General features: G+C 41.8%; 1 protein-coding gene across 10 annotated transcripts in view; it reads left to right on the top strand.

The window, feature by feature from the left end:
- The window catches only part of TMEM108 (transmembrane protein 108), a 386,458-nt gene that overhangs the window by 158,322 nt on the left and 200,522 nt on the right, over positions 1–27,614 (top strand). For 6 of the 10 annotated variants that reach the window (XM_073333193.1, XM_073333191.1, XM_073333190.1 and 3 more), the window contains 2 exons: positions 228–687; positions 2,524–2,645. The exons of 1 other annotated variant lie outside the window; for it this stretch is intronic. The gene's annotated coding sequence lies outside the window, so the exon portion shown is untranslated. Of the gene's footprint in view, positions 1–227; positions 688–2,523; positions 2,646–15,959; positions 16,176–27,614 lie in introns of those variants that run through there. 3 more of the 10 variants (XM_073333192.1, XM_073333198.1, XM_073333201.1) reach the window with 2 other exon arrangements.

Below are 27,614 nucleotides of genomic sequence, written 5' to 3'. Positions count from 1 at the left end.
TTACCAAAACAAAAAAATCTCCCTGACTTTCCCAGGTGAGGATTCTAAGAGGTAGTACTAATGTACGTATAAGTGGAGTTGTGAGCTTTTGGGATCTGTTTTTAAAGCTAGTAAGGCTCTATGGCCTGATTCCAATCTCTGTCACACCTGACACTGAAACCAGTGGGGAGCTACTCCAGATTTACACCTTTGTGTGTTTATTTCATTCAAATATTTTCTTCCTTTAGCCTTAGTTGGTGGAGCAGTGTAGCGAGGCGGTGTGGCTCCCTGCCACCCCGGAGAGAGTTGAACCCCTCCAGACACCAGAGTGGGCGGAGCCAGGAAGCTCTGAGCCCGCCCCTCAGAGGGACAGATGGCGACCCGGAAGTAGAAAGGCGCAACCCGGAAGTAGAAGGGCGGGCCCTCAGAACTTACTAGAGGACCAGCCGCCGGGGAGGCCAGACGTAGCTAGCCTAGCCTACGACTGGGGAAACCCCGTGGCCCCAGGTCCATGCCAAGACTGGCCGGACCTGCCCTGCGCCAGCTCTCCAGGGGAGTTACCGGACCTGCCCTGCGCCAGCTCTCCAGGGGAGTTACCGGACCTGCCCTGCGCCAGCTATCCAGGGGAGTTACCAGGCCGGCCGCTTTTCCACTGCCCCGAGGAACCCATGGTGCTGGACCCCCCCGGAGAACACTGCCAGGACCCAGGTACCAGAAGGAGGGGAGTTAGGAAGCAGCCCAGGGGCAGCCGAACCTAGTCTGGCTGTAGCTCTGCCAGAACCCATGTCATTGTGTTGCGGTCAGGGTCCCCACTGACCCAGTGGGTGGCAGTCTCCCCCTCTTCCTCGTCCTTAGAGGCCTGGGCTAATTCACACATGCTGTGTTGCTCAGCCCCGGCCTGAGGGCCTGAGTTACTGACTGTTTGTTCCCCCGTCCTGACCCAAGGCCTGGCCTGCTAACGTTGGGCTATTTGCTCAGCCCCTGCCTGATGGCCTGAGCTACTGACTATTTGGTGCCCCACCCTGACTCAGGGCCCGGACCTACGGTGCTCAGTCCAGTTACTGCAAGGGCTGCTGAGGGAGACTCCGGTGGCCGGACAAATTCCCCAAAGTTAACTGTGTGTAGTGAGCCAGTGTGGCTCCCCGCCACCCCGGAGAGGGTTGAGCCCTGGCTTAGCCCCTGTACAGGCAGTTAGCTCAATGTATGTTCTAGTAAGCAGCCGTTGCACGAGACTGAAGATATTTTGTTAGTTATCCCCATGACACTTCTGGACTTTATATCATGTGAGCTATAAAAACTTTTAATACCCATGCTCACATTGCTATGTGGGACAAACTCCCTTCAAATAATACAGTATTCTGCAGCAGTGGTCAAACATGGTAGGAACGCAGTCATATTTTGTCTATAAGGGCAGATTCAAGGTATCTCCTATGTTATTTCCCTCTAGGTTCATCTCAGTATTTGAACTGAGTCTGTGCCTCATCAGAGTAATTAATCTTACTGAGCCATCAAGAAAACACACAATTCCAGATGGCTTTTCACAAATTCTTCAGCATCCTTGCTCCTCGTCCATTCCTCTCTTTATTCTCCACTGCAGGCTACGCCACATCTATTCCCACTGACGCAGTTGCACACATTCATCTAGTGTCCTGTAGTAATGTTCATTTTGAAATGTTAACCTCCACTATGTAAAGTAGTGGAAGTGGTGTAGAATAGTAGGTTTCTTTTGTTATCCCCAGCCACTAGTGGATTTCTTCACTTAGTGGAGGAACCTCACTGTGGTTCCCTTTACTGTTGCATAGAACAAGCTCTGATATGGATTTCCTTCATTTCTACTACCCGTTTGTGCCAACCCTGCTTTTGACATTGTACACACACTGAATGTTGTCCAAATGTACCGTTTCCTGCAGTTTTCCTTTATTGCTGTCTGAAATAACAAACATACCTCAGCCTGAGCTTCCGTCTGAGCTTGGCTATTCCTAGGGTTTCTCCCTGCAGGACCGACTGCACTGTCCCACGAGCATTCCCTCTGCCTTAGAGAGACTCTCAACCTGTTTATACTCCCTGATTTTGAGATGAGTCTCACCTGGTCTAATTGCCGGGATGAATCAGCAGATGCATTACCACAATTGACATTTAAATTAAATATTTTGAATTAAAAATAATTGTTTCTTTTTTATCAGGATAAACCTTTAACACAGATGTTCACAGAGAACTCAACAATTAAAGGTTTCTAATGTATGAATTCAAGTAAGACAAGACCATGTTCTTAAATATGATATTCGTTGATCGAATGTGAGGTTCTGTAAAGATGTTAAAGAAAATCCCTTAGAATCACTTTTATACTCTTCCATCTGCCTATTTATCTTCCAAAAAATCAGTGACCTACGGAAACATTGCTGCGTGTAGGTCATGGGACTGAAAGCACTTCAGAGGAATAGGAGCCACATGGCACAGTGCCATGTGCATTTAAATTTAATGCCTTGCAGAATGAGATATGGATAAGCATCTTGGCATAACACACCCACTTCTGTAAATTTACAGTTTGCACCAGCCAGCAATGCAAAAAGCAAAAAGAAGCAGAATCTACAGTTGAACAGAGAGCAGACTCAATGGGCTTTGCTAATATAGATGCATTTGAAGGCGTCTACACATCCCACTCTAAGGTAAGACAATTTTCTGCCATTGTTGCTTCTGCTTATTACAGACCATCCAGTGTCCAGTGCAGTGGTTCAGTCCTAGTAATTTGTGGCATATGATGAGCTTGTAACTAGGCTAAATACAGACAAAAAAGGCCTGAATTTTCAGAGGTCAGGGGCAGATGCAGATGTTCAGATTCTCTGAAATTTAGGCTCTTACTATATGAAAGTAAAGTGCCTGCTAAAAAAGCCAATATGTTTCTGTAAATATTCCCCAGCTGTGTACATCTCCTTTATTTTTAGATACTTCATCTGCTATTAAGAGGTCCTTTCCCCAGCTGAGATTTTTTTTTTTTTGAGACTATCTTAAAGCCTTGTGATGTGGATCCAATATCTTTGAAACCCATATCTCATTGCAGGATATCTTTCAAACAGGAGAGAACCATACCTCTAAACTGTCTCTTGTTACAGACCCAAATATACCTGATCCCCAAAAAGTTGTGGAGTGATATTTCACTTTTATAATTGTAAATTACTGACACACAGGAAATCATAAACCCTAGAAGTGTTTATAAATAGATGGCAAAGACAGTAAGTTTCTTGTATTTTTAGCTTTGAGCTACTAACGCTTTGTCCTTCATTTTGGATAATTTCCTGCCCCAGGACACTGGATCCCTCATTTGGGTGTTTGCATTAAAGGTATGGTAAGGTGGAGAGTTTTTTCAGTAGTGTCTCAATTTCTTGGTTCTTCTGGGTTTTGTAAAGACAGATAACATCACTGTGGCATAGTTGTTGAGGGTAAGTGTAATTCTTGGCACCCTTTTAAACATTCTTACCATTTGGTTTCAGACTGAGAAATGTGTTAAATTGCCCAGAAGTTATTTTGGGAGCATAAGAACAGACTGCCTGCTGGTTGATGGACATCACAAGCATTCACATGTGAACTAAAACCTGGACAGCTGCTGCTAAAACAGTTCAGGGACCCACCACCTTGACTGATAAAGATGTGATTTTAAAGGAAAGCTGTTTAGAGGGCTAGATTAAGGAATCTCAAACGGTGCAGCTCCAATTTAGAGATGTTCAAAATTGGTAAAACTCCCACAATGTTTTAAAGGTTTGGACGGTCTAGTTTCTCTGCAGAAAATAATGAAATCTCTATTTTCTACATTGAAAATATGACAATTCATATTTCACATCTCCATTTTCAAATTTCAAAGTAATCTTTCAATGAAATGAGCTAATTTTGCTGGAAAATGAGCCAATTTTTCAGTGGAAATTCACAAAATGTAGTCAATTTTTTCAATGAGAGGTCCCTTTTTGATTCATAATAAAGTAAAAAAAGTCTGATTATGACTGCTGTTTTGCTTTTCTCTGCAAATATTTTGCTCCTCTCTTGCTCCATTGTGTTACAGTGAATCAGATGACATATGTAATGCAAAATGAAAAGAAAAAAGCTGCAGATTGAATAATTTATCTATTGGAACCATAAAACAAAGAGGGTAATTCACAAGTCAGAACTACACTGAGTTGTTATTAAAACCCTTGATGATGCTTTTGCATATTTGATGCCCTGTACATTTTCCCCATTCCCTTTGGAACTCTAGATCCAAAAAGCTAAGTAATGCTACCTTAGAGTTCTGCCAATCAAATATTTGTAAGTGGATTACTTTAATTATCAAGTAAGCAATTACTGTCAGAAAGGCCAAACAAAGAACAGACATTTTATTTTAATCTTTTGGAAACTGTAGGCATAAGGCCAATTTGAAATGTAGGCTCCTAATTTGTACCTACAAAATATCTATATGTATGGGCAGACAGGCACTTTACATGCACAAATGGGGACTTTTGCATTGTTACCCGTTTTCATACACATCTACCTATTATGCATGCACAATTACCTGTTACCTATTATAGGCATAGCTTGAGCATGTGTGATTGTCAATTTGGACTATATTCTATGTATTGTACAGTTTGTTATCTTAAGTATTCATTTACTGGTGCTGCAAAGCTAGAAAATGCTACAGTTCTAAGGTTAAATATGATATTCTTATGGAAGTGGAAGCAACTTGTCTCTCAGAAATAGGCGTGCATTCATTAGAAGTAAAGGAAAAAACTCTATTTAAGCAGTGTCTGTAATGGTGTTTGCAATACTCTTGGCACATACATTTGTGCTTAGAATCTGAGTGGTTCAGAGGAAGTGGATCCAAAAGAAGAATCTTGTTTTCTGCATTTTCTGAAAGCTTGGTGTTTGAAGGGAGGCGGGGGGGGGGGGGGCAGGGCAGGGGGAATTGGTCAGACAGTGTGCTACAAACCATGTAATTTCTCCTGGCACAGTAAATACTCACTAAAAAAATACAATGACATTTGCCCTATGTGACATAATTCAGAACATTTTCTCCATAATGCTTCCTACTTAATCTGAAGTAGCCAAACTGTCTTTTAGCCCTTTTGCTCCCTTATCCCCAGTGAGGAGGTTTTGCAGTATGTTTCCTAGAGCTGCTTGAAGCCAAAAGATGAGATGGCAACTAGCAATACAAGTTTTCCCCACTGCTACACAAGAACATGTTAGAAGAAGAGTCATTAATTCTTCATGAGGCAAATCATGAAATAGCTTCAGAAGCTAACCCTCCCAAAGCAGGTATTATGGTACAGAAGTAACAACAAAGTCAACGGACAATATGGAATGTTAGCACTTACCATTTAATTACGACTGGTATTAGACATGTTGGTCACAATGTATTATGTTCAAAACGGAACAAACAAAAAGTGGTGCAGATAGAGAGCAGAGTCTTCACAATTAAAAAGAACCCTGTTGTGGTTGAGATTTCTGATGTAAAGGACCTGTGGGTTGCCGTTACTTGGAATTGCTTTGTTACAACTAGCTTTGCTTTTAGTGTGGGTCTCAAAGAGGAATCGGGATTTTCTCCGGAAGAGTACTGCACAGTTGGTTGTTGCCATGTAGAAAGACAACATCTACGCAAATAGTATCTGAGATGCTGCAGATCTTTTCTGTCCTAGGAATAATGAAATACAGTAGTGCTTTAGACACCATTCTATAGTAACTGTAAATGCTGAAGTCAGAAGAGCTCCAGTAATTTACACCTGCTGAGGATCTGGCCCTGAGTTTTTCATGGCAACCACTGTATTGGTATTCCATCTATTTAACAATATACATTTGAGCAAACATGGAACCCATTAATACAGTGTTTGAGAAAAGTCTCATAGGTATAGTTAAATGCATTCAAACGTGCTGGATGGATCCACCACACAAGCAGAGGAGGCCTACTGACACGACGAAGCCTCATATGAGGGATAGAATTACCGAAGGGATTCATCCAAAAGAGTTATGGAGGAATGAGATGCCTGGTGCATACTGTAGAGCCTGTCCCCTCCATGTTCCTTCCAAGTACACTGCAGAAATAGGTAGGTAGGTTTCCTAGCTTTTATCTTTGGTACTTATATGGCTCTCACTACCACAGTTTCTGAGCACCTCACAGTCTTTAATGAGTCATAATCAAGAGGATAAGTTCACAACTCCCTCTTGTGAGGTGGGGAAATAGTGTTATCTGTGTTTCACAGATGGGTACTAAGACTTGCACAAGGTCATGTAAGAAGTCTGTAGCAGAGCAGAAATCTGAACCCCAGTCTCCAGAGTACAAGGCTAATACCCTAACAATTTGACCATCTTTCCTCTGTTTATCATAAAATCATAGGGACCTCGAGAGGTCCTCTACTCCAGTCCCCTGCACTCATGGTAGGACTAAGTATTATCTAGACCATCCCTGACAGGTATTTGTCTAACTTGCTCTTAAAAATCTGCAATGATGGGGACTCCCTAGGCAATTTATTCCAGTATTTAACAATCCTGACAGGAAGTTTTTCCTAATGTCCAACATAAATTTCCCTTGCTGCAATTTAAAACCATTGCTTCTTGTCCTATCCTCAGAGGCTAAGGAGAACAATTTTTCTCCTTCCTCTTTGTAATAACCTTTTATGTACTTGAAAACTGTTATCATGTCCCCTCTCAGTCTTCTCTTTTTCCAGACTCAACAAAGCCATTTTTTTCAATCTTCCCTCATAGGTCATATTTTCTAGACCTTTAATCATTTTTGTTGCTCTTCTCTGGACTTTCTCCAATTTGTCCACCTCTGCCTGAAAGTAGCACCCAGAACTGGACACAGTTGAGGCCTAATCAGCACGGAGTAGAGTGGAAGAATTACTTCTTGTGCCTTACTTGCAGCACTCTGACTAACACATCCCAGAATGATTTTTGTTATTTTGCAACAATATTACACTATTGACTTATATTTAGCTTGTGATCCACTATGACCCCCAGATTTCTTTCTGCAGTACTCCTTCCTAGGCGGTCATTTCCCATTTTGTATGTGTGCAACTGATCGTTCCTTCCTAAATGGAGTACTTTGCAGTTGTCCTTAACATTATGGAGTTATCCCATTAAGAACCTGGTTTTCTTTATGTAGGAACTTAAAAGTCCAGAACAATACTGTAGCTGAGAACATCCACAGTTATATTAGACAAGATCATTTTTTATTTCATCTGAGGATTTAAACCCTCATATTTTAAGCTATAAGCTAAGCACTAACAGGAATTAGGAAGGAACTTCCCATATGGAGCGAGAATTCCTTAATTGCTAAAACGTATATGAACATTAACTTTAAAGATGGCATTAGTCAGTAGGGGTTCTTTTTTATTTTTATTTGTTTTAAGGAAGAAATTCTCTTTTTTGCAAGTACTCTGTATGACCGTGTCTAATGTGCTTCTGTAATAACAATACTATTTTAAAACATATTCCTATATGAATTCAGAAAATAGTGTATTCAGACCTTAGTTTGTATCAGAATAAGAATGATAGTACCAGTCTTGAATATTGAATTAATACCATTATGGTAATGAGTTGATCTACCGCAGAATGTACTAGGCATACAATAGTTCGATTCAATTAGATTAAGGATCAATCCATTCAAGTTTCATCCATGAATTTCTGGATCTCATATAAATCAAATAGGATGGTCACATTTTGTTCCAAGTAGTTGCCATTTGGGAGGAGGAAATGGAAATAGATGTGCTGCAAGTGGGATAGGGTAGTAGTTCAGCAGTGATTGCTAGTTTCAGAGAAAGTTCATCTCATTGCAAAGGAAAGGTCAGAGTGAATTTTTCAACTCTGCTAATCTGTCCACACAGGTGAGCTGTAGCTGAAACAGAATGACCATGTCCTATTCCTTTCCCTATAGATGAAGAGCCTCTTAAAGGGATTCTATCAGTGTAAAAATCATATGTTGTAAGCAACTGTATTTACTAATTACATCTTAGATTGCTAAAAATGAATTTTAAAAAACCATCACATTTGTCACTATTTCTGCTTTCTTAACTATTTGTTTTTATTCTGTTAATATTCTTTTCCCCTTTCTTTTATACACACTGAAAAGGATGCTGACAGCTTAGATTTGGCTGCAAATATAAATTGTGTAAAAACGAGCTTTTATAAAACCTAAGGCCAATCAAAATATTTCCCCATTTTAAGAAAAACAAGTAAACACTTTCATTCAGTGCTGAAAAACCAAACAGTGCACTGCTAAAAACCCCCAAAGGGAGACTAACTATAAACTAAAGTGCAACAAGTGTCGTTGATTTTCATTGTCCAAGCTGAGAGAAATACAAGAGGTATAATATTTAAAATGTTATCTTTGGTTAATCACAGAAGCATGTTATGCTCAGTTTGGACAATGAAAATCAGCATCATCTGATGCACTTTAGTTTACTTAGTCTCACTTTGTGGGTTTTAGTGCTACAGTGAAGTCGTTGAACGCTGAGTAAAAGTGTTTGCTTATTTTAAAGAAAAGTGGAGACAGATTTTGATTGGCCTTAGGTTTTATAAAAGCTTGTTTTAATGCAGTTTTGTTTAGGGGCCAAGTTTAAGCTCCCAGCATCCCTTCAAATGCATATAAAGAAAAGGGAATAGAATAAATTAAATACAAATTTATCAGAAAAAAACAACATAGTATTTCCATCTACAGATATTAAAAAAATCTTGCGCCAAGCCCCACAAAAACATGAGAGGAAAAAGATGTTGGATTCTTTTTATTGCCTTCTGCTTTCTTAGCTCCTATGTCACACTTGGGTCATATTTGCAAGTTTTTCTTCACAACCGTGAGGACTAGAACCGTACTTCTGTTCTGAATTCAATCTATAAACAATTCTGGCTATATAGAGAGTCAGTCTGTCCCACTTGCACTTCAGGTCAGTCATAAGAGTGGGGAAAAAAGGGCTTGTCTAAAGAGTGGTGCAATATGGGGATATGAATTACAGAAAGGTTTAGTGTGTTGTGGTCTAACTGTCCGCTGTAGATCTCACTGGAGCAAACCAAAAGTTTGCTTATTTGAAACGGGACTACATTAATGTGAACTAGGTACCTTTTAGTTTGCGCCAGCATCTACATGGGGCAGTTACAGCAAACACATTAGAGAACTCTACGATTCGCATTCCTGTAATCTGGACTGCGATGTCATATAGACAAGCCTAAAATTCATGTTGCATTTATAATACAAAATTACGGAGAATACAAAAACAAATGTTCAAAAGCCTCCTTAGATCTGTGTGAGAGTTTATTTTGATGGAATGTTTCACCATATGTTGTACATTAATAATAAACATGCGCTTCGTGGCTAGTGGTTTTGACCATCATATTGAACAGTGTGATTGCCTTTTTCATGGTAATACTTGATTCCAGCTCAACTCCTTCCTCTGCTATCAGAGGAAACTTCTCTTTTTCTCTGTCCTTTTCTGACTAAATGCTTCCGCTAAAGCTCTACCCAATCTTCCTTGCCTGAATTCTCCCCCTCGCCCCCCCATGCATGCAAACACGAGTATTATACTAATCTGTTTCATTAAGGGGATAGTCTTTCCATTTCTGGACTTTCCCATATTATGTCTCTGCTGAGATTCTTGGGGTGCATCCATTTCCTTCTAGTTTCCTTCTAGTGATGTGTTTACCTATTGACAGATTCATTTAATGATTTTCTCTATGTCCCTTATTTGAGTTTGTTCATATTTCCATTGCTTTTGTTCCTTATCCCATACATTCCACCATCTCCCTCATCATGCTTCTCTTAGGAGTGGCAAATTTCTGATCTGTTTCCTTGATTATCTCAGAATTCTATTGCTAATATTTTGTGCTGGTCCTAGATCTTCTTCTGTGGGTTGGACTAGAGGAATATCCTTTCATGTGATTCATTTTGCCTTGTAGTGTGGCTGAAATACAGTGACCCCAGTTCAGTTAACTAGCAGTCCCACTCCAGAATGAGTGACAGAGAAGTGTGGTCTGAGCATGAAATTAGGAGTTAGGAACTTCTGTCTTCTCATCCCAGATCCGTCATTGACTTTGTGGCCTGAGACAATTTGTCAGCCTCAGTTTCCCCATTAGTAAAATAGAGAACACTCATTTGCCTTTTTGATAGGGGAAAGGGGTGGAAATGGATGTGGGGGATTGTATGCATATATTTATGAAAACACTGTGGAGATAAAAAGTGGTAAATATTGGTATTATGTGGTTGCAGTCCAGTGAACTATATAATGCACTGCTGAATTTGATTACACATTGTAGTGAGCTCTCAATGATGTACACATTTAATGTCTTAACTCCACGGCTGATGTCCTCTTTTGGTTATAACAAGGCCCTAATTCTTGATTTCTTCTGCTTGGTTCTTATAATGTACAGGCTATTCTAAGATGTCATATTGTATTTGTTTTGAGTGATGTTCAGATCTGGCTCTGCCCTTCTTCTGAATGCCCTGAGTAGAGTAGCATCCTTTCGATTCCATTTCTGGGTCTCAGCTACTGAGCTTAATCAAATTTTGTAGGTCAGGTGTAGTGTATATATTTCAGGTGGTTCAGCTGCTCTGCATTTTGTTGCTGAGTCTTCTTTTTTTCTTTGCATCTCAATTTCCAGAGGAGAGTTTTGGTTTTGGATTGTTTTGTTGATCATGGAAAGGGGTAGGTGGTGGTGGTGTTCAGCATGAGCCGTCTAAAGTCTCTGAACTGTTCCTTCCTTCTCAAATCTTTGTTTAGAAACAGAAAATAACATATTTCTCAATTCACTAGGATTTTCCTTTCCTCAGTGATATCTCATCTTTAGATTTTCACCATATTCCCCCATGAGACACATTTGTCATTCTTGTCTTGCTGTCATGTTCTCCTCGCCAGAGCTTGACATCTACTTTTTCAGGCTGACAAAATTCTTCCGTCCTCTTATTGCATTTTTCTAGGTTAATTTTAGCTGTCTGCTTACTGGTGATCAGCATGGCTTTATCCAGCTTTGTGTTAAGCTGTATCTTACATCTGCCTGTCCTGTGATCACTTCATCTCTTGAACTGGTTGTGCTCTGTAAAGAACTGGAAATCCACTGCCTCTCTGTTACAAGAAAGACAAGACAATTTTGCACTCCGCAAGTTAGCTTTTTTTTCTTATCTACTTATAGATCAAAGGAATACAGATGATCTCTCTTACCTTTTGACTATAAGCAATTTCTATCAGCTTCTCTCTTCTGTTGTGCTTAATTCCTATTCTAAAGGAGTCTGTGGTATTGCTCTCCATTTTCTTGCACATTTAGCTATGTAATCATATATGATGATATTACAGTGAATTATTCACGCTCTTCACACATACTCATATGGGTGACATCCCAATGCGACAGTAACCTTAATGGCTATTTTTTTTTCTCCTAGGAATCTTTTGAAGCCCTGAGGAGCTTCAATTTTCTCCCCAATTTAACTCCATTCCTTTTAAGGCCCATCATCCAAAACACCTCACTTCCACACTTGTAGAAGTAAAGGGGACTCCTTTCACAGCCTACTAATTCAGCAGATGGAGATGAAACTATTGAATAATTCAAGTCACTCTCTTCCTGCAAGAGGCTGACAACTCATAGGGCCAAATTTACTTCTGGATAAGTGCACAACTCCATTTAAAATACTGTAGCCTTGAAAACAAGAGACCAGGAACAGAGAGTAAACGAAAGTGCTCCCGCCCCCATTCACATATAGCAGTGCTACACACATGGCAGTGAAGAGCGCTACCACAAGGTCACTGGGTTGTCCACAGCCTTAGTGATTTTCACTTGCTCATGTTCTCTTCATATTTGTGATTGTTTGGCTCATGATGTCTTTCTTGCAAAAACAGAGGATTCAGTTTCAGGCTGTTAGAAGGGGAACATAAAGCACTGGTTTTGGTTTATAGCCAGCAGCTGTTATAAAGTGCCCCCTCTGTTTTTCTTCCTGCCTAAAGCAGTCATGGGGGAAACAAAATATTTCTATAATGTTTTATAAAGAGCTAGATGGTGGCTGGCTTACGCACACAGGAAGGCATAAAGAGCCTTCACCTCCCCTTCCCTACCACAGAAGAGCTGGCCACATTTTCAGATGGGGTTTTTTCACAAGTACAGGAACATATAATCATAGCACTGGAAGGGACCTTGAGAGATCATCTAGTCCAGTCCCCCTGCACTCATGGCAAGGACAAAGTATTATCTAGACCATCCCTGACAGGTGTTTGTCTAATCTGCTCTTAAAAATCTCCAGTGGTGCAGATTCCACAACCTCCCTGGGCAATTTATTCCAGTGCTTAACCACCCTGACAGTTAGGAAGTTTTTCCTACCCTTGCTGCAATTTAAACCCATTGCTTCTTGACCTATCCTCAGAAGTTAAAAACAACAATTTTTCTTCCTCCTCCTTTTACGTACTTGAAAACTGTTATCATGTCCCCTCTCAGTCTTCTCTTTTCCAGACTCAACAAACCCAGTTTTTTCAGTCTTTCCTCATAGGTCATGTTTTCTGGACCTTGAATCATGTTTGTTGCCCTTCTCTGGACTCTCCATTTTATCCACATCTTTCTTGAAATGTGGTGCCCAGAACTGGACACAATACTCCAGTTGATGCCTGATCAACACAGAGTAGAGCAGAAGAATTACTTCTCATGTCTTGTTTACAGCGCTCCTGCTAATACATCCCACAGTGATGTTTGCTTTTTTTTGCAACAGTGTTACACTGACTCATTTAGCTTGTGATCCATTATGGCCCCCAGATCCCTCTCTGCAGTACTCCTTCCTAGGCAGTCATTTCCCATTTTGTATGTGTGCAACTGATTGTTCCTTCCTAAATGGAGTACTTTACATTTGTCCTTACTGAATTTCATCCTATTAACTTCAGACCATTTCTCCAATTTGTCCAGATCATTTTAAATTTTAATCCTATCCTCCAAAGCACTTGCAACATCTTCCAGCTTGGTATCATCTGCAAACTTTATAAGTGTACTCTCTATGCCATTATCTAAACCATTGATGAAGATATTGAAAAGAACCGGACCCAGAACTGATCCCTGCAGGACCCCACTCAGTGTGCCCTTCCAGCTTGACTGTGAACCACTGAAAAGTACTCTCTAGGAACGGTTTTCCAACCAGTTATGCACCCACCTTATAGTAGCTCCATCTAGCTGTTTTTCCCTATATTGTTTGAGACGGTCATGCGAGACAGTATCAAAAGCCTTAGTAAAGTCAAGATATACCACATCTACCACTTTCCCCATCCACAAACTTTGTTATCCTGTCCAAAAAAAAAAAATGGTTTAACACCATTTATTCTTGCCCAGTAATGGTCAGCATGGATTTATCACCTTATAACTTCCCAGGTGTTTGCAAATTGATTGCTTAATTATTTCCTGCATTATCTTTCTGGTTACTGAAGTCAAGGTGAATGGTCTGTAATTCCCCAGGTTGTCCTTATTTCTCATTTTCTAAATTGGCACTATATTTATTTACCCTTTTCCAGTCCTCTGGAATCAATCCCATCTTCCATCACTTTTCAAAGATAGTTGCTAATGGCTCATATCTCCTCAGTCAGCTCCTTGATGTATTTCATCAGGCCGTGGTGATCTGAAGACATCTAACTTGTCTAAGTAATTTTTAACTTGTTCTTTCCCTATTTTAGCCTCTGATCCTAACTCATTTTCACTGGGCATCCACTGTTAGACGTCCAATTGCTACTAATCCTTTTGGTAAAAACTGAAAAAAATAATTTAGCACTTCTGCCATTTCCACATTTTCTGTTATTATGTCCCCTCCCTCCTCCCTTGAGTAATGGGTCTAGATCAAACATGGTCCCCACTGCCACCCCCTTGGGTGCAAACCACCCCAACGAGTGAGGACACGGCCTCAGCATCTTTCTGCTTTGACCAACATGGAGGGGAGCATCTGCGACTCTGTCCTACGGGATAGCACAGCAGCTGTATTCCCCAGGAACTGCAGGAGGCACCCCTGCACTGTCCCCAAAGTGGAACTCAGTCTAAGGGGCAGAGTCTGGCCCAAATCATGGGTTGTTGCAAAGGGACTGATGGCAATTTAGAGAAATTTATAAAGATATTTTCCCAAGGGAAATCTCTGTACTGTAGCAAAGGTTCATTTATAAAAGTCAGACGTTCTTTACTATGAATGACAGTGGTTTAATGGTTAAAACATTGGATTGGAGTAGCTGGGAAGGCTGGGTTCTGTTCCTGGTGCTGCCAAAGGTTTCCTGTTTGGTCTAGGACAAGTCACTAAGGGTATGTCTACACTACAATTAAGCACCCATACCTGGCCCGTATCAGCTGATTTGGACACGTGGAGCTCAGGCTGCAGGTCTGTAAAACTGCAGTGTAAACACCCAGGCTCCATCTGGAGCCTGGGTTCTGGGGCCGTCCCCCTCCGTCAATATAATAATTCCCTATCTCACAACTCGGGTGTGCTTGTGAAGTGCTTCGACATTTTCAGGTGGTGCTACAGCACAGAGGTGCAAAGCATTCGAATTCAGAAGTAATGAGTGTTTTTATCAAAGTTTAGAAAGAAAATAATTGGATATTTGCCAAATAACTTGTTTAGTTTCAAATACAGTGGGCTACAGTGTACCAAATAACCAGCAGGACTCCCTAGAATTATATTTTGATATTTGGCTACCACTAATGGCACTTATTCATGTTTTAAAGAACAGGCAATTTTGTAAATTGGCAATTCATTATTGTGCACATATGGTCATGGATTAAATCTGATAGCGCAGCCGTTAGAGCCCAGAATGGTAAGGCTCTGGTGTCTCGCTCAGGAGAGAGCTAGGGAAGGCATTAGAAGGGGGAACGAAGATAATTTTCACACTCTCTTGCAAGTAGCATAAGTTTGTAATCATTCTTTAATATAGTATCCCGAAATCTGACATGGATAACTACCAATTGGGGGTTTAACAGACTCTAATTAAAAAATATTTATGTATAGAGTATAACTCACTGAAGTATTGCAGGAATGGTAGCTATGAAACCTATTCATTGCTTTTTTCAGTGTTTTCATCCTCAGTTTAACTTCCCATTGTAATGTATCACCTTCATTGTCATGCATGAGGCTGTTCCCTTTCTGATGTAAAATGCATTAGTCATTTCTGCCATGTGCTCCAGATCTTTGGCATCTAGGGGCTAATTTGCTATTATTCCGCAAAGTACCAGCAATAGTTAATGCCTTGCAGGTATGATTTAATATTTTGCACTTACACAGCACCTGTAGTTCTAGGTTCTTAGTGTTTTACATGGATTAATGAAACCTCCTAATATCCCTTAGAAGCAGATTCTGCCACCCCCGACTTAAAATGGGTGGTACCTTACTCCTTGAGTAGCTCCACTGAAATGAATGTGGCTGTTTGGAACTTAAGATGCTACTCAGCATGAACAAGGATGGCAGAGTCTGGCCTTAACAGATGTTCAAATGTCCTGCCCAAGGTTTTAGAGTAGGGGTCAGCAACCTATGGCACGCGTGCCAAAGACGGCATGAGAGCCAATTTTTAATGGCACGCTGCTGTCTGCCGGGGTCCCCGGCAGACAGCAGCGTGCCATTAAAAATCCTGCCAGCCCTACCCGCTCTTCTCCGCCCCCCACTCTCTCCTTGCAGGACAGGCAAGCTTCTCCCTCCCTTCCTGCGGTCGATCAGCTGGCGGCTCTTGCTACGGAGGGGGAGAGGGAAAAGCGGAGCCGCAGCACACTCGTGCTGTCTGCTCCAGGGATCTTGGGGAAGAGGGTGGAATCGGCATATCCTCTCCAGCCCCCTGCCGTGAGCTGCTCAGGGGGACCCAAGCCCACACCCCCAGCCCTCTGCCCTAAGCCCTGCACACCCACACACACCCCAAGCCCCATACCCTGACCCCTGCAACCCACCACAACCCCACCCCGACTCCAACGCCCCCCCAGCCCTGACTCCTGCACCCTACTCACCCACCCCTGGCCCCCTGCCGCACATGCGCGCGCGCACACACACACACACACCTGCACCCCTCGCACCAAATGGGAGCTGCCCAGGTAAGCGCTCCACACCCAAACCTCCTGCCCCAACCCTGAGCCCCCTCCCTCATTCTAGCTCCTGGCCAGACCCTGCACCCCAACCCCCAGCCTGCTCCTTCACCCCCAGCCCTGTACTCAGCGCACTCCCATCCTCATCTCAGTGCAAAGAGAGGAAGAGAATGGCTAGAACCAGGGAGAAGGTAGGTACCTACTCTATGTGGACAGGGCTGGGACCCCAGGCTGGCAGCAGGCTGAGCGGCAGGGGGCTGAGCCGCTCAGCCCACTGCTGGTCTGGGGTCCCGGCAGCCGGCCCTGCTCAGCCCGCTGCCGGTCTGGAGTTCTGGCTGCCGGCCCCTTGCCAGCCGGGGTCCCGGCCGCAGGCCCCGCTCAGCCCGCTGCCAGCCTAGGTGAACGGAACCCCAGGCCGGCAGCGGGCTGAGCGGGCCGGCAGCATAAGATCAGCACTTTAATTTAATTTTAAATGAAGCTTCTTAAACATTTTGAAAACCTTGTTTACATATGACAATAGTTTAGTTATATAATATATAGACTTATAGCGAGAGACCTTCTAAAAAACGTTAAAATGTATTATTGTCACGTGAAACCTTAAATTGAAGTGAATAAATGAAGACTCGGCACACCACTTCTGAAAGGTTGCCGACCCCTGTCTTAGAGCATGTCAGTGGCACAGCCAGAAATAGACTTCAGGAGTCTTGGCTCCCAGTACTGTGTTGTAACCAGCAGAGCTGCTCCCTCTCTGCAGAGGCTTTTCTGTGTGTCACCTTGACTCCAAATGGGAGACTAGTGATTTTTTTCCCCCTTTTGCTTCAGGGAGGCAATTCCTTGCTCCAAAATCAATTTTGAAATAAAATGTAATTTGAATAATAAGTCTCCACAGCTGCCTCTTAAGATTTAGATTTACTGTATTGAACTGTAACTTGAATTTACTGGCTGCTTGCTTCATGCTAGGGAACTGATAGTGCATTAAAATTGGCAACACTCAAGCATTTTTTGTGTATATGGAACTCCATTACCAATGTGGCAGTCGTGTTATTTATTAGAGGTGTTTGGAAAACTTCAACAAAACACGGAAACAAAATTTTTCATTCTGCCCTCTGCACTCTGTTTTCCATCTATCTGTTATTTATAGAGATGGTAGAAACTAGCTTGCTCCATCCTAATCGAACCTGACAAAGTCCCAATTTAGCGTTTGAAGTAATGGGGACTATTCTGTCAGCCCTAATGCAGACTCCAAGTCCTGTGTTATAAATATAACAAAATATGAGAAATGTGAGCACCAAAGGACTGCTCAAGCCGATTTGATACCACCAGTGCTGTGACTGTCTTTAGCCTACAGCCCAATAATCTTGTAAATTGGATAAAAGTCAAAAGCAATCCATCACATCTCATTCTGGGACTGCACTCTCTTCTCTAGTACTGTAACTAGCTTCACAGGTGGGAGGGAATCCTTTGGATCTTGCTGTTAACAATGCAGTGTGGTGAGCAAACCAGTCAATGAAAGATCAGCATATCTTTGATGCCTTTTCACTTCCCATGGGAGGGCTACCAGCTTTTCTTGTCTTGTTGGACAAATGGATGAATATCTACTGCCTTCCTATGACATCACTACCACCAAAAATGATGACATAATTGGCCATCAGAAGTACAAACAACAAAACCAACCAAGCCCATAGAGACAGGTTTCAGAGTAACAGCCGTGTTAGTCTGTATTCGCAAAAAGAAAAGGAGTACTTGTGGCACCTTAGAGACTCTCTAAGGTGCCACAAGTACTCCTTTTCTTTTTGCAAGCCCATAGAGTTGGTGCAGGGATACAGCACCTCTGCATAGATGTCTGTGATCTCCTGAGGATTCCTGGAGATCCACCAGGTTTGGGAATGGCTCCCACAGCAGCTTCTTTATTTTGAACCTTGTCCTCTCATAGAATGACGTGGTGGTATCTCCACTAGGGGATCCTCATAGAGATTTTCTCCTGGCTCTGCTGGCTTTTCCACAGGAGGGGATAACCTGGTCCAAAGCTAACACAATGTAGCAGCAATGTAATAATGCATTTAAGAATTCACAGCTAGATTTTCCCTCACCTGCAGAAAACTGATAAAATCATACTTTTTTGTTGTTGAAAGAACACTATCCAATGCCTCCTGAAATCAGTGGTGGTCTTTCCATTGACTTTATGGGGCATTGGGTCAGGCAGTAAATCCTGCTTGGTTTATTCTTGTAATTGACTTAAATTAAACTAATCAGATGTATAAGAAAAGCATGATTTGATACCAGGAAAAAAATAATATAATTACACTATATGGCCCAGCTACTGCCCTTGATGTGATCCCCTAAGGAAACAATCCTTTTTTGTACATAATATTTGTGGTCAGCTAAACAAAAGTGTTAACCACGATTATGGAACTGCTTAGGATACAGTCCCAATCTGAGATCTGCCATGGAATCTGTTCGTCTAGAAAAAGCTGTTTTCTTCCTGTTAACTAGGGAACTAATGAATAACTGTGGGCCAGATTCTGCCACCCTTCCTCAGTACTTGAAATCGGGGACTACACACTGAATAAAGTACTATTCAGCATGAGTACATGTGGCAGATTCTAGCCCTGTGCTATTGAAATTCTTAGTTTTAATTCACAATCTTCCTTTCTTCAACTCCTTCAATCTGAATTATTCTTCTGTTTCTACATTCTCCTTTGTTGTTAACTAATGCAGTGCTGCTCACTACATTGTTTTGCTTTGCCCAAGCTCAGAATCTGCAGTTATTTTTCATGCCATTGCATCCGCCTTATCATTTTAGCATCTTTTTCCTGTTATGAATACAAAAATCTCTCCTAACATCCAGCTTCTCTGTAGAGTATTTTCCAAAGCCTTTTGATATTATTTTTTTTTCTTTTACATTATGATCTGCTTTATTTCTTGGATTGTAAAATCTATAATGATCCATTTAGTGACATCAGATATAAATAAAGGAAGAGTCTGCCTCAGCTGCTCTTCCTCCCACCGTAGCCTTTCTCCTCACCTATTCACACTCAGACATACCTGGACAGCATTCTGAAAGGACACAGACAGCCATGCATGTGCATGCACACACACTTAATAAATCTTATTCCAAAGTTGTTTGTTAATAGCAAAGCTCCAAAAAGGTCTGGTAAAGAATGAAATGATCTTACAACTCATTATGGATGAACCTCTGATACCATCGTCCATCTTAGTGAGCTCTTGTTTTCTCTAGATCTTTCTATACAGTATATTCAAATTATTCTGTTCTTATGTAGAAATCAGAGATGGAGAAGGCCACAGATGTCTTAATGCATCACCATGCCAATGCAGGATTGTTCCCTATGGTATACGTCCTGTTGCTTTGTCCAGTCCACTTTTAAATTACTCAAGAGGCACAGCATCTATAATTTCATATATATATATAGATAGAATTCAAATTCTTAGCTGAAGAGATTTTCATTAAATGGACCGCCCTTTGTTGCAGTAAGAAGTTTGTCAGTGCTGCAGAATAACCTGTTGCAGTGATAAAGAAATTAATCCTCATATCTTGCATAATAATGGTGCTGGTCATAAACTACTATGACTAGATTATGACCTACCATATGCAAGAGGAAGCAAAGGCACAACGGCAGGTGCAGTTAAAAATGGGAGCAGAGACATTGCTCCCAGCTGGCTCAGGTAGTCATATTAGTTTCCTAAAGAGAGCAAGGCAACACACACCTTCCTGTACTGACCAGCAGAGCTGAGCATATTGAGGGGGAAGTATATGCTGTAGTCTTTTTAAGAATGGCAGAGCTATCACTCCAGCAGTCACCCCATAAGAGGCGTCCTGCCTTGAGTCATCAAGAATTCTTTCTGGGGCTTTTAGTGCAGTGGAGCACCTCCCATTCTCCTTGTAGGCTGCATTTTAGAACTACACACTGCTAGTTCCAATCTCCCATGGAGAATAAAAACTGGGGTGAGTAGAATCTCAGCCAGGAAAAAAGGGGCATGGGTGCAGTTTTTCCTTTTCCCCTTTTCCTATTAGGGAAGTGGCAGTGTTCCAAAATATAATTATTAAACTCCCTGTAATCCAGAGAGAGGGTTTAACTGAGCAATGATCTGAAATGCCAGTCCTTCCCTGTATATAACTCTTAATCTACAGAGCTAAAATGACAATCCAATCTAGTCATACAAAGCTCTCTTAATGCAGGTAAAACTTCTTTCTCTCTCCCCCACTCCTCTTTCCCACAGTCCATTAACCTTAAGTCTTTTACTAAACCTTCAATTGTTTAAGATTTATCTAGATTACTCTGTATTCTGTTTACTTTATTTTCCCCAAACTACAATTGTAATCTCTTCCAGAAATAATTTTCCATGTATAATTGTTATGAAGAAGCTACAGCTCTGACTCAGATGTTTCTGTTCTCTCTCCCTTCATTTAACCAAGCAAAACATATTAATGAACTATAAATTACAGCTGCACAAATTCACATCAGCACATAAACCAGCTAGCACAAGCGATTACTGCAGTCTGTTAAATCCATGCTTTATTCTGTTTGAACAGCACATCTATCCACCATGCTTTATTCTTCCTTTCCCTGCTGCAACCAGAGCGATTGCCCTATTCCGTATCTTTTCTCCTATAGAAAAAGAAAACTTTTTAAAAACTTGTGATTGAGAAACAGGAAACAGAAATAGACCCGTTAATGTGACTTCCCAGCCCTTCATTAAACAATTGTGGTAACACAAGCACTTTAGTCAGTGAATAAAGAATGTGGGGGAAGGGAGGAGAAGTTGGAATCTTCCATCACTGCACTTGAGTGTTGGTTAGGGCAGAGGGTTGTAAGCCAGGATTACTGAGTTCTGTTCAACTGACTACCTGTGTGACCTGGGGCAAGTTAGCTACCCTCTTTACACTTCCCATGTGGCCATCAGTTAAATGGATATAAATATTACCCTGGTTAACAATTGTGTTATGATGGTTATTTGCAAAATGTGTTGAGATCATTGAATTGAAGATGTGATATGAATGCAACGTGGTGCAGTTGCTGGGATGGAACATAAAATCTTACCCTTGTAGAAGCACTGGAAGAAACACACTGGAAACCTTTGAAGTGTATTAACTCTACAAAGTCTATTTAATCTTTCAGTGGGCAGTTACTTCTTGGACTTGGCAGGAAGCAAAGTGCTTTGTGCAGCCTATTGCATATTTTTTTGCTACTTGCTTTCTTAAATCCCCCATCTTTTGAATTTAGGCTTCATAAACGTTTTATTCCCACTCTAGAACCTCTGCACCAGCTCCTCAGCTCGTGTAAGTCAGTGAGTGATGCAAATGTACATGAGCGAATGATCTAGATCAACACCCTGAAGAACTTGGGAGACCAAGTGCTGCCTCCTAGATGGTCCCCATAACAGCTTTTTTCTGTACATCCACTTCCCCTTCCATCTCCTGCTCATCAGTCCAGTTTGAACTCTTTGCAAATCACAACGATGAATGTTAATACTGTCTTGGAAACCACGCCATATAACAACCCCCCTAATATTATGCTGCCCATCACCCCTTCCTCATCATTTTGCTTTTTATTTTCCTTTTCACTGTCTTCTTCTGTTTCCATCCCCATCCCTTGTCTTCCAGTTTATTCACCTCCTTCAATTTCAACATGGCCGTTGTGATTATAGTGTTCAGCTGGTGAGGGAAAGCATGAAGGGAATAGTTCCTTTAATGCATATTTGCTGTGTGATGCGGAGAGCTATCTATTGCTGTGTTTCAGTGGTGAGGCATGCAAGAGGTAACAGATGGTATAGATGGTGAGCTGAGAAGACATGAAGGTATGAGGGAGCAATGTTTCTTTAACTACGGTAACAATGCTGGCAGCAAGTTACTTGAAAGGGGAAGACGCTTCAGAACCCAATAGAAAGGTCTGGAGCAACTTGAAGACCAACCAAAAATCAACAGTGGAACAGTCAGTTCAAGGAGTTCATTTTACTCAACTCATTTTCCAGCCCCGTTTGTCTGTTTCATCCACTTGGGGTATCTTGCTTCCAAACCTGTTTTGCAAATTCCTTGGAGCAGGGACTGTCTTTTTATTACCTGTTCATACAATTAAGGGTACAAATAAGAGCTAATGGGTTGGGGGCAGGTAAAGGGGGAGCACAGCTCTACTCCTCTGTGGAAAGTCTCTTTCACCACTGTGTACAGCCATCTAGTGCAATGGGGTACTCGATTGCAGTCTCTAGGTGCTATTGAGATACAATTATTTTTATTTATGTGTAACGTAATGCCCCTGGACAGGTTGTTGGCAGCCGGGACAGAGAACCACACTGCATAAGTGTGGGGTCACACACTTCCCTGGCTGGGGAAGCTCATCCTGAACTTTAGGGGTTTCACTCTGCTGAAATCCCCGTACAGGCCACTTTTTATGATTTGGCATGCCAGGATGTGTTGTCAGTAGTGCAGATCGAACCTGTGGATCTAAAAGCAGGATTGTCAGTGCCTGAGCTAGAAGACCCACATTTGTTAGTCAAAGGCTGTGACTGCTATATGGACTGTGCACTACAGAGGGACGGAGAGCCACACCGTGTAAGGGTTAAATAATTATCATGAAGAATTAGAGACCCAGGACAGGAAACAACTGGACAGTTGGGGCAGTGTGATGCGGTGTTTACCCCACACTTGCCCTGCTGAAAGAGTTAATGCAGACTGAGCAGGGAGCTAATTAACGCAACAGGCCACAGCGGAGAGGAATCGGGTGGCTAAGCAATCCCCTGACTGAAAGATGAAGCCCAGCTGAGGAGGAAAAGCTGGGCTGGGGCTATAAAGGCAGGAAATTGGCAGCTGGGAAAAGTTGCAGTTGCTCCCAGGGAGAAGTGTTTGGAGGTTACAGGGACCCCATAGTTACCCCATGGGAGGGGGAGTTAGGAGGCTGGCAAATCCTATGGGGGGAGTGCCAGGGGTAGGAGAGGGCTTGGGGAAAGGCAGTCAGGTCTAGAAGGGAATAAACTTGATTGCTGGCTAGAGGGTCCCTGAACTGTGACCTAGAATAGGAAGACTGCCTGAGCCTGTTTGTTGGAAGAGACTTCCCCTCTGCCCCCCAGAAGGGGAAACCACACGTAGTGACCTGGCTGGAGGGCTGAGTCATGAAGAGGCAGCAACTGTGGGAAGGGGCGGTGCCCTTGCAAAGCTAATCCCCAGAACTTCCAGGAGGAGGTGCCATCCTAGCAGTGAGTGGAGCACCTTGTCACAGGCAGGCACCGTAGAAGACAGTGGTACAGCATGCCAAGCACACACAAGCTGAAAGATAGTGGCCTAGATTTCCAGGGAAAGTTGGCAGCCTCAGTAGTAAAGGGGAACACAGAGAGAAGAAAGACGAGCTTGTCAGCCCAGGGCTTAAAGTTGATCAGAAAGAATATCTGTTCTATTGTACATAGGTTCTTATACTGCGGTATCTGAACACATGTTGGTTGTTCTCTCGCCCTCTCCCCGTGTGAGCAAAGTGTGTGCAGTGGAGTGTCTTGGGATTTTTTTAATAAATATAACCTTATGTGTTTATATTTTTACCTGGGTGTCACAGGGTGGGCCTCCCATGTAGGGTCCACTCCTGACCTAGTGTGGTGCTGCAGGCACTCCCTGACTCAGTTTGCCCTCTCTCAGGGCTCCTTAAGAACTACACACAGTCCAAAAGCGTAAGACAAAATTTCCATGCTGCAGTTATAGCTTATTAAAGCCAAATAACCTTGAAATAAAGTCTCTCCCCTTGAGCCGGGGCTTCCACAGCTCTCCTCCTTGGTCTGTGGGAGCTCTTCTCCCTTTGAGAGTTTTTCTCTGTGAATGCCACCCTCTAACTGAGCTATGATAGCTTCTTATTAAGCTCATGTGCTCATTATTCAATTAACTGCCTTGAAGGACTCAATCTCCTTATAAATTTAGCTCCTCACTGGTAGCCTGGGCCTACACTCTCCTTAAAGGGGCCAGCAACCCTGAGCTTAGTAGTTCAGATCACAATGTGAAGGGAAAAGAACTGATGATGAGTATTTAGTTTCGATCCAACATTATGTAAACATGATGGCTTGTGATATTAACTGTAAATGGTTCTTTGCTGATAAAGGCGCTTTCAAAACTTTCAGACGGGATCATGTGAAGCTTCTCTTTTAGTTGACAAGCATCAGAGTGGTCCAGGCAAGTTGAGATAGGTAAGATCGCAATAGTCAAGTGTCTGAATCTCTCACATAGGGTACAAGTAACTCCCACTGGCCTCAATGAGAATTGTTTGTATTGTGCAATGGGAGAACACGGACCCAGGGGAGCACAAGAAAAGGATCCAAGTCCATAGCTGCAAAATATTTGCTGTTCATTCCTGATCACTGTTTGAATTATCAATACTATTGCCTAATAATCAGTGAGATATAATGGGTCAGGTCCTCGGGTATATCAGCTTCAGTGAAGCCGGTGGAGCTACACCAGTTTACACCGGCTGGGGATGTAGCCCACGATCAACAAAAAACATGTAGGTACTTCTGAAGCTTCTGCAAAAGGGCAAGAGCAGAGCAGCCTGACATTTCATAAAGAAACAGGACTGTTCGTGACTTCAGGTTTGGTAGTAAACCTGAAACTTGGCCTGGATTTGTGAACTTCTAGGCAGACAGTGGTGGATTTTGAGGGAAGTACCTCTCCCCCACAAGTTCTAGGGAGGGATTTGTGATTTTACGTTGAAATAGTGGGGATGGAAGGAGGAGGACTCAATCCAAAAGACAGCAAAATTTGGCTGCTTTTTTGTTTGCATGAATTTGGCTCAATGCAAACAAACCTCAGCCATCGTTGTTTGTTTTGTTGTTTATTGTTAAAGCTGTTTAAAAAAAAAAGAGGGGGGTTCATGAAAATGTTTTCCAACTTTTTTAATCTCAAAATTTGCAATTTCATTACTTTCAAAATTTGAAACATTTTAACCAGATCTACCAATTGATTAACTGTGAGTTCCTAAAAACGTGGTAAGAGCCTCAAAAAACAACAATACAAAAAACAGTAAAGACACCAGACCTTGCCCTGAAGAACTTGCAAAGTAAACTTGATATGATGGACTGTGGCTCCCAAATGGATAAAAGATGAGGAAAGGAAAGATAAGGTGACAATAATATCATATGGATGCATAGTTGGGCATGTTGATCTTGGTGATACTGCTTATATAGTTTTGGCTTTGGTTTGCTTAATTGCCCCTTCATTTCTCATAGACAAGAGAAACAGTTTTGGTTTGAGTTTTGTGGAGTCATTTGAACCTTGGGGACTCAAATCAAAACTCATTGAGTACAAAATGAATAGAAACACATTGCAAAGCCCTTTGTGAACTAGAATTGCTCAGTTTTGCAGACCTCTCTAGGAACAGAAAATAGGATTCTTGGAGTTTTATCCCATAAGAAGTAGCTATACAGGGTTAATACTTAATGGATGCAATTCCTATTAATTTCACTAGGAACTGTACTCACTTAAAGTCACAAATTGATTTGCTCCTAATTCTTTAGTGTTTGCTGTCGTTCTGTAAACAAACCTATGCCATTTATTTCTAACTAATTAAAAATTATTTAGTCACTCGTGCATCAGAATAACTTTTATGTAGTCACAGAGACAGGCATTTAGTTCAGTCTGCTGCCTCCTTACTGCAATTTATTAACCAAAAACATAATCTGAAGTTACTTCTGTCTGAACCCAAGCAGCTGTGATGTTAAAGTTACTGTGTCTTATAATTGGTGCTTGATAGTTTTAAGCAGATAATCAGCTAAGATCTAAATGCAACTTCCCAGGAAGCAATTAGCAAATCAGGATAATAGGCTCAGTGTGCTAGTATGTTACACCAGTCTTATGCTTGTGCAACCCCACTGAAATCAGTAAAATTATATCAGTGTAATACCAGAGTAATGCAGTGGTCAGTAAGTCCAATATATTTTACTAGAAGAATTTTAAATTTGCATACTCCCTACCAGTCAGAATGGTTGAGATAAAGATGCTTACCTGAGTATGGATTGCTATGCACCTTTTTCCCATAGATATCCGTGTTCTTTCAAACTTCTTTTTTTAATAATGAAGTTGAAAAATGAGTCATTGTTTTCCCATAGAAATCAGCTTTGAGAATATATTTTTACCAGGGCTCAGTGTTTCAGATCAAAGTATGAAAGGAAAAGGATTGAGTGTTTAGTTTTGATCCAGCATTACATAAACCTGACGGCTTGTGATATTCATAGTAAATGGTTCTTTACTGATAAAGGAGCTTTCAAAACATTTAAGAAGGGGTCATGTGAAGCTTCCTTTTCATTGACAAGTATGAGTGCGGAAGTTTGCCCAGACTATGAATTCATGACTCCATCCTCAGCACCAGTCATGCTGTGATCAGTTCAAGAACTGTTTGGGGAGAAGGTTGAGGAAAGTAGCTTTAAATAATCTTGATGCCTCCCTGATCCAAGGCGTACAGAAAGCTGATATGGCCCCTGCCACAAGTGACAAGAATCTTACGTGAGAAGGCTGGGAAATGGGGGTGACATAGAGCTGGCTTTGGAGAGATCCATTGCTGGAAACAAAGGTTACATCTACACAACAAAAACAAAAAACCCAACCCCTCACAGCAGCGAGTCTCAGAGCCCAGTAAGTTGCGGGAGGGTCTCGGAACCTGGGATCCAGCCCAAGCAGAATGTCTACACTGCTAATTTTAGCCCCATAGCCTGGGCCTCACAAGCCTGAGTCAGTTGGCCTGGACTCTGAAACTCACTGCCTTTGATTATTTTTTTCAGTGTAGACGATAATCTCTCTCCAAGGCAGTTATTCACAGTTCATTAAGGAAACTGTCTGCCCCGATAATGAGGGTCCATTCTGGGCCACATTCCTCATGCTTTGTGCTGCCATGGAAGCACAGAACAAATAAAGATTCCAAAAAGAGGTAAGTTTGCCAAACTTTTCTAGGGTAAATTAGACTAATGTGATTTCACACAGTAACTCCATTCTATTGAGCGGATTTAACTGACAAATTTTCATGGTATTACAAAACTTGTATAACTTAACCCTTTGGATCTGTTTGTTGCATTTTTCCATGTTGATTATACCAATGAAAGCTATACACTCTGATTAGCAGGAAGCGAACATTCCCAAAGATTCCTATTAACCCCCTGAGTGCCAGTCCATCTCTTAGCATTCTCAAGGCTGCATCATTTGGCATGCCCTTGATAGTTTCAATGTCATAGCAGGAACAGCTGGAACTGTATATTCAATGTCCATATGAATATGAGTTGTGATTTGTTGGACATATGCTGCGTGTCCAGAGACACATAATGGATTAATTTATGTGAAGCATGCAGCTGAACTGAAGATACTAATCCTCAACCTGGAATCATTACTCTGTCATTCTCAAGCACAACTAATCATGCTTGATTATTTGTCTTCCCATAACTACACTGCAGAAAAGAAGGCCACTGCATCATAAGTTAATAACATCCAATAGCAAATGGCGCCTATTTGTTCATGCATTTCCTGTCAAACTTCAAAGAAGCTGTGTTATTTTGTAAGGGTCAATCATAACCCAGTTGTATATTTTACACCTAAGTGCAGCTATGAATGAGTCAAGGGCAAGATTTAAATAATTCAGTAGAACTCAAACGCTTTTATA

This window comes from Lepidochelys kempii, chromosome 2 (genome assembly GCF_965140265.1).
Source record: "Lepidochelys kempii isolate rLepKem1 chromosome 2, rLepKem1.hap2, whole genome shotgun sequence".
Taxonomy (NCBI): Eukaryota; Metazoa; Chordata; order Testudines; family Cheloniidae; genus Lepidochelys; species Lepidochelys kempii.
This window is presented reverse-complemented; position numbering and strand designations above follow the sequence as displayed.